Raw genomic sequence first — 6,014 nt, 5'->3', positions numbered from 1 at the left:
AAATTGATATTCCCCATTTTTATATAGCACCTACTTTATTATTCTTCTGGTATTGCAACCAAAGTTGGTGCAACAGAAAGAACGGAAATGTAAAGGGGACAGGAAATCACAAAACTTTCAGGAATACAGTCAGAAATAGCAATATTGGGGAAAAAACTAAATACATTGGATAATTATGACAACAAGGCAACCAACATTTTCAGAATAAGAGGTTAGCAGGCAACATATTCTATTTGTATCAGGTTACCTTTAATCCTGAGTATATTTCTACAATATCATGAAAGCACAGATGCGTCAGCCATCCTAGATGCCCCTATTTATAACCAAACAAGCAATATAAATGCAGCATTGAAAAGTTTGTGCTGTTCATAATAAGAAATGACATCACTGAGCTTTAGAATGTTCTGCTTTCTATGGGATCATTATCATTCCTTTACCCTCTTAGACACATCATTCATAGCTTTGTCCTTTCCTCACCGTCTTAATGTTCAGCAGTACTGAGTGATCTCCCTCTATGTCCTGCTGTACATTACAACAAGCCGCAGCAAAGAACGAGCCCAGGAAGTCACCCACTCATGATTTAAAGGCCGCATTGCCAGTAGAAGCACCAGAATATATATGCCGCTCTTCGCTTCTCCCTCCAAGGGATCAATAAGGTTCTGATATATTTTCCCGCATGCTCTGGAAGCATTGCTTTATCATTTGCATGTAACTCAAGCATCCCAGCTGGGCTTCACCTTCCCCAAGGCTTAGCAAATAATGTTTCTGTTCACATTTATAAAACTGCTTCAGCTGTGCAGGGAAAGGCAAGAAATATTGGCTTAGTCATATGTTTTATCATTATAGCTGTGACAAGTAGCCTTCTATATGATGCATTAGCAGCAACAAACACAGCCAATGTCTTTTCAGCTGTGATTAACGCTTACAAAGCCAGCTGTACTGCTTAAGGCTTTGTTTGTATCTTGTCTGACCAAGTCACCCCTATGTCCTCATTTACCAACAAGGGGAAGGTACAGCAGTACTGGCTTTTTACCAGCGTAGTTTAACAACTTCTGTTGCTGCAAAAAAAATCCCCAGATTACTGGTTGGGCGTTAGCTTTTTTTTTTTTAAAGAATTGCTTCTCCGATTTTTTGTGTGCTTGATGGATTCCTAGTTCATAAACCCCAGCTCCAAGTTGGACACCCCCACCACATTTATTTTTTACAAAATTTCAGTATACATACTTTTTAGAAAAAAGCACACCGCAATGCACAAAGTTACATAGTGCAGGACCTATTTTCATGCAATTGGGCATATTGAAAGCCCTTTAAATTTATAGGCTACTTTAAGAAATTCACCTCAAAAAGATGCAATGCAAGAGGACTTATGCTGCATTCTTTATGCTGTGAATGTTTTATAATGTATACATTTCAACAACAGCCTTTAAAGTCCCCCCATATTTCTGAAGAATCTACATTCTGGGCTTGTGTATCTGTCTCTGTGTTACTACACCATCTCCAGTATTCTCAATAGATTCTTTCAGTACTGCTAGGATAATAGGTAAAGTTGAATGGATAAAGAAAAGTCATTCATGGAGAAAATCGCTGGGATAGGCAATCAAATTAGGCAAAACACTAATGCATCCTTTGCAATCGATGTCTCATTAGCTCTTTAGTCTTCTCAGAGATGAGACCATAGTGGTGCCGAGAAGAATGTTAAAAGACGCCAACAATTTGAGGGCTTTCACAGGTTGACCATTTGCTAATATGCATGAGTTCATTTTTACTTCTGATACAAAAAAAAAATCATTGGATCTAAAAAGAAATTTGGTTCTGACAGTTGTGGATACATCAAATGTGTTAGTTAATTTTGATCAAAAGTACACAAGTTGTTTTGTGTGTACGAACAAGCAAGTTCATCCAGTCTGAACCTAACTAGAAGTATGACCACTTTCTATCTGAGAAAAAAACACCAGAAGGGTAAAATCTTGTATTGGTGCGTTTTGGGACTTTCAACCATTTGCTAAATCTCTGATCAGAATAATAACCCTAATAGTTGGAGTTGGAGTGCAAAATTGGCTATGGATTTGCTAAGGTGTACTATCCCTAAAAATCAGAGAAAGGAACCAAATCACATGGTGTCAAGTTCTGAACAATCTGATGGAAGCTGAGGCCCTGGAATGAAGGCGAGGGAGAGGACACAAGGAGCTGGAGAGGGGAGTATAATACCTCTTAAAAAACAGGGGCCTACCTGCTCCTTGGATTTGTTTGGGAAGCTGACAAAAGTTGCTATCATGGAGAGCATGGCTAATACAAATGGTATCTGGTAGAGGACCAGAAATGTAAAGCTAACTGATCTGAAAATTTATGGGATTAGATTTCTAGGAAGAGAGCTGAAGCTTAGAGGTTTTTACCCTTGGGATGTTGTATATTTAGAAAACCCATTTAAGGTACTCCCCTATCGTGTCTTGTTTTAGTAGACAGCTGTTGTCACCCTTCTACAGGTCCTGCATGTGTCTCCACTGACATCCCAATTTTCAGACTGTCTGGGTGATTTTCACATCCCTCTTGACAACCTCAGTGTGTATCCTTGCAACGTGAGAATGGAAACCGCATTCGCACTTAATAAGACAACAGTGGTTGCCGTAGTAACCACTGATAGAAGATAAATTATGAATTGTTCTAGATCAAACTAAAAAATGATGATTGGAAAAAACATGATGCGATGTTATGACTTCACATTTATCTCTTAAAGTTTATGTCTGGGAAAAATAATAAGCGGTAAATCTCTGCAGTATATACAACTTTCCCATTGTGTTACATCCTTAGAAACTGCAGCAGGTACAAAACATGTAGATCCTTCCACAAATCCAATGATTAAAAGCATCGCAGGCATACCTTACTTTTAGGCAGATTATGGCATACAAGTACACGTTAACCCACACCAATGAGAGGTTAGCTCTGCTTTCTTATACTTGCTGAAGGATTTCTTTTTTCCACCTGTTCTTTTGATACACAGACTTCTACTAGTCAGTTATCTACTTTCTGCTTTGGAATTTCCTTGATAAGCTTTCAGCTTTTTGGACAGCGGTGATCTCAATTGACTGCCCAAGAAGTAGGCTAAAGAATACGAATTGGCCATATGAAGCTATAGGAGGGGGGCTGACCAACAGGGCACATGGCTTGAATGGCTTTAGTGCTTATGCTTTGAAATTTTAGGATCAATTGCTCCACAATGCCTGCAGCCACATTTGTCAGTCATGTTTTAAAAATCTGCTTTTCAAAAATGTGTAACTATTTCACTGTTTGTAGCTTTTGACCTCCTGCCTGTTACAATTTGTTAAATGAATAATCCTGAGATCTAGCATTATTCAGGGGTAAATGCTAATAAGTTTTTTGCCTTGCACTGGCAATTAGAGCAAGCTCTCCCAGGATTCAGATCTTAAGTAGAAAAATGAATTTCACCAGAATGAACCTCTACCCCTAATGGGCAGGGAATAACTTTATTGCAGAGGGTTACCAGATCATGGCCCTTTGGAATCCCCCATCAGAGATAAGCTATATCGCAGGCTGAGGTCTCCCCTTGAACACAAGTTTGATAGACAGGCAGGAGGTCAGAGCAGGGGATAGGAAGACTTAGTCAACTGACAGACAAAGGTTTGGGGTAGAGTGAAGGCAGACAAGGTTGAGCCAAGAAATGTCAGGATAAGTGGCTTGGGAGCTGGAAGAAGAACATACAATCATTGGTTATCAATAGAGGTAGCTGGTCAAATCTATCAGCAAGGGGCTGCTGTGACAATAGAGTTTTTATACCTTCCTCAGTACCCTTCCTCTGTCCAGGTGTAGGGCAATGCACTATTTGCATGCACAATGCCCTTGGCAAGATTCCCAGCTACACTAAGACTTCATGAAAGAAAGAACTGAGATGCAATGAATAAAAAGGGCAGGTCAAGATCAACAAGGCAGGAAGGAAAGAGCTAGATTATGATAGGTGTCCTCCATCCTGGAAATGAATTATGATCTATTGGACTTGCTGCAGCTTCTAATATGCACTGTGAGAAAAGCACAATGTGCATTTAAATTCAGAGTAGGAGAGAAGAGCATGTACAATTGTTAAGGTTGGAGTTCAGCTTTAATGACTGCTATAGGCGCAGTATGATCTTCTGAGAATCTGTTTTATTAGCTGACCTTTTAGCTTTAGAAATTAAACTTTTTTTATGTTGGGACCTTTTCTTCTGTCTAGACATTCATGACTGGTAGTGGAGTTAGTTTTGCTGATTACTTATCGGCCAGAATTTAGTATCATACAATATATATACCCTCATTTCTATAAAGTAAGAAGCACAAAGTGAATTCAGAGTTTTATCTGGTGTACAGGAAATCAGTAGCACTAAACCTTGAACACATTATTCACTGGGCCGGAGCTGTGAAAATCTGTCCTCAGCAGACAAGATAAGGAAGAATTCACCTTTGTGGATTAAAGTATTACTTCAATGTGCTTTACTAGCAAACAATGGCTATGTGTTCCATACAACATGTACTAAGCCATGGAAGGCAAGTACGTGAGCAACATTTTGATTTGTTTTCAACACTTTTAAAAATATGGAGCTGGCTAGAGATTTCAAACACACAGATACACATGTGGGAAGTTTTGAAAAATAAGTCCCAATTCACATTAGTTTACACTGGTGCAGTCTGATATGTTACCTTGAATCATATAGAAGTTATGAGCGTGTTATCACATGATGAGAACACAATGAGGTAAGACAACCTATTCATTTGAATAGGGTGCCTATGCACTGGACCACACTAAAATATGAAGATCCGCCGTTTGTTTTAACACAACATAACACAGTGCAGGGCAGTGCATAATTGTGTGGTGTGCTGTGCTGCAACTTGGGTGAATAGGCAAAGTACATTGGGGTGCCAATGTGATATTTGGTAATGTGTTATTAAAATATATTTACAGTTATTAAAAGGTTTTATTGTACACATCTGTTGAAGTCATATTTTGCATGTTTTACTATTAGTTTACGCAGCATTTTACAAATCAATCAAGTTTACAACGGTTATTGATCCTAAAAACATCATCTCCCTACAGTAATTATGTCCTTTTGCATCACTACTTAGATTGAAACTCTAGAACTTTCTTCTTTGTGCTGAAGGAAACTGTGTGTAGACATTAAAGTGGAACTATCACAAATGACAAAAAATAACACCTTTATAGGTGGAAAGCTGTCTATCCCTCAGCAATACTGGTAGTAGGTCCTGCACCACTATGGCAGTAAAGGCAGAAGAGGAGTCTCCCCTTCAAATGTAAAAAGAAAAATAAACATATTTTAACTTTATATAAAAAGATTATCTATCGCTTTTATTTGAATTAAAAAAAGTGATGATAGGTCTCCTTTAAGGTTTGATTCAAATAGTTTCATTACAGTAACACCTAACACTGCATTGCATGTCTTTCCCAATGGATATGCATTTCTAAAAATAGTGCATGTTCTTTTTTTGGCCCATTTTAGTTAACATTTCATAATTGGGATTCTAGAGCCTTTTCAGATGTGTGGTTGACTGCAGCGGTCTACCGCGGACTCAACTGTGGTCCCCACTATTCCCATTCATCTATTTGGCAGTGGTTGGGAAACAATATGGCCATGCATTTGTGGTGGATCACGGTGCAGTTCATGAAAGTGACAAGTCGCTTTTACCTGTGTAATGGCTTTTCCATCTCTAGAGGAAAAAGTGCACCAGTTTTCTGCCCCAGTGTGTAGCAGCAATATCTTATTGCCTAGGAGTGGCTAACCACACAGTCCCTTTGGTGCATACATGAAACACAACAGGGAGGCTCTTCCATCTCAACAACAAAAAAGTTTGTGAGTAGGGAAGATAGATAAGTAGAGAGGAAGGAGCAGGAGAGGGGAGAGAGAGAAAAAAAAAGGGAAGAAGAGGGAAAAGACAGAAGAAGGAAGAAGGGAGAGGGGAAAGAGAGAATAAAAAAGGGGGAAAAGGGAAAAGACAGACAAAGAAGGAAGAAG

Source organism: Pyxicephalus adspersus, chromosome 4 (assembly GCF_032062135.1).
Source record: "Pyxicephalus adspersus chromosome 4, UCB_Pads_2.0, whole genome shotgun sequence".
Lineage (NCBI taxonomy): Eukaryota > Metazoa > Chordata > Amphibia > Anura > Pyxicephalidae > Pyxicephalus > Pyxicephalus adspersus.
This window is presented reverse-complemented; position numbering follows the sequence as displayed.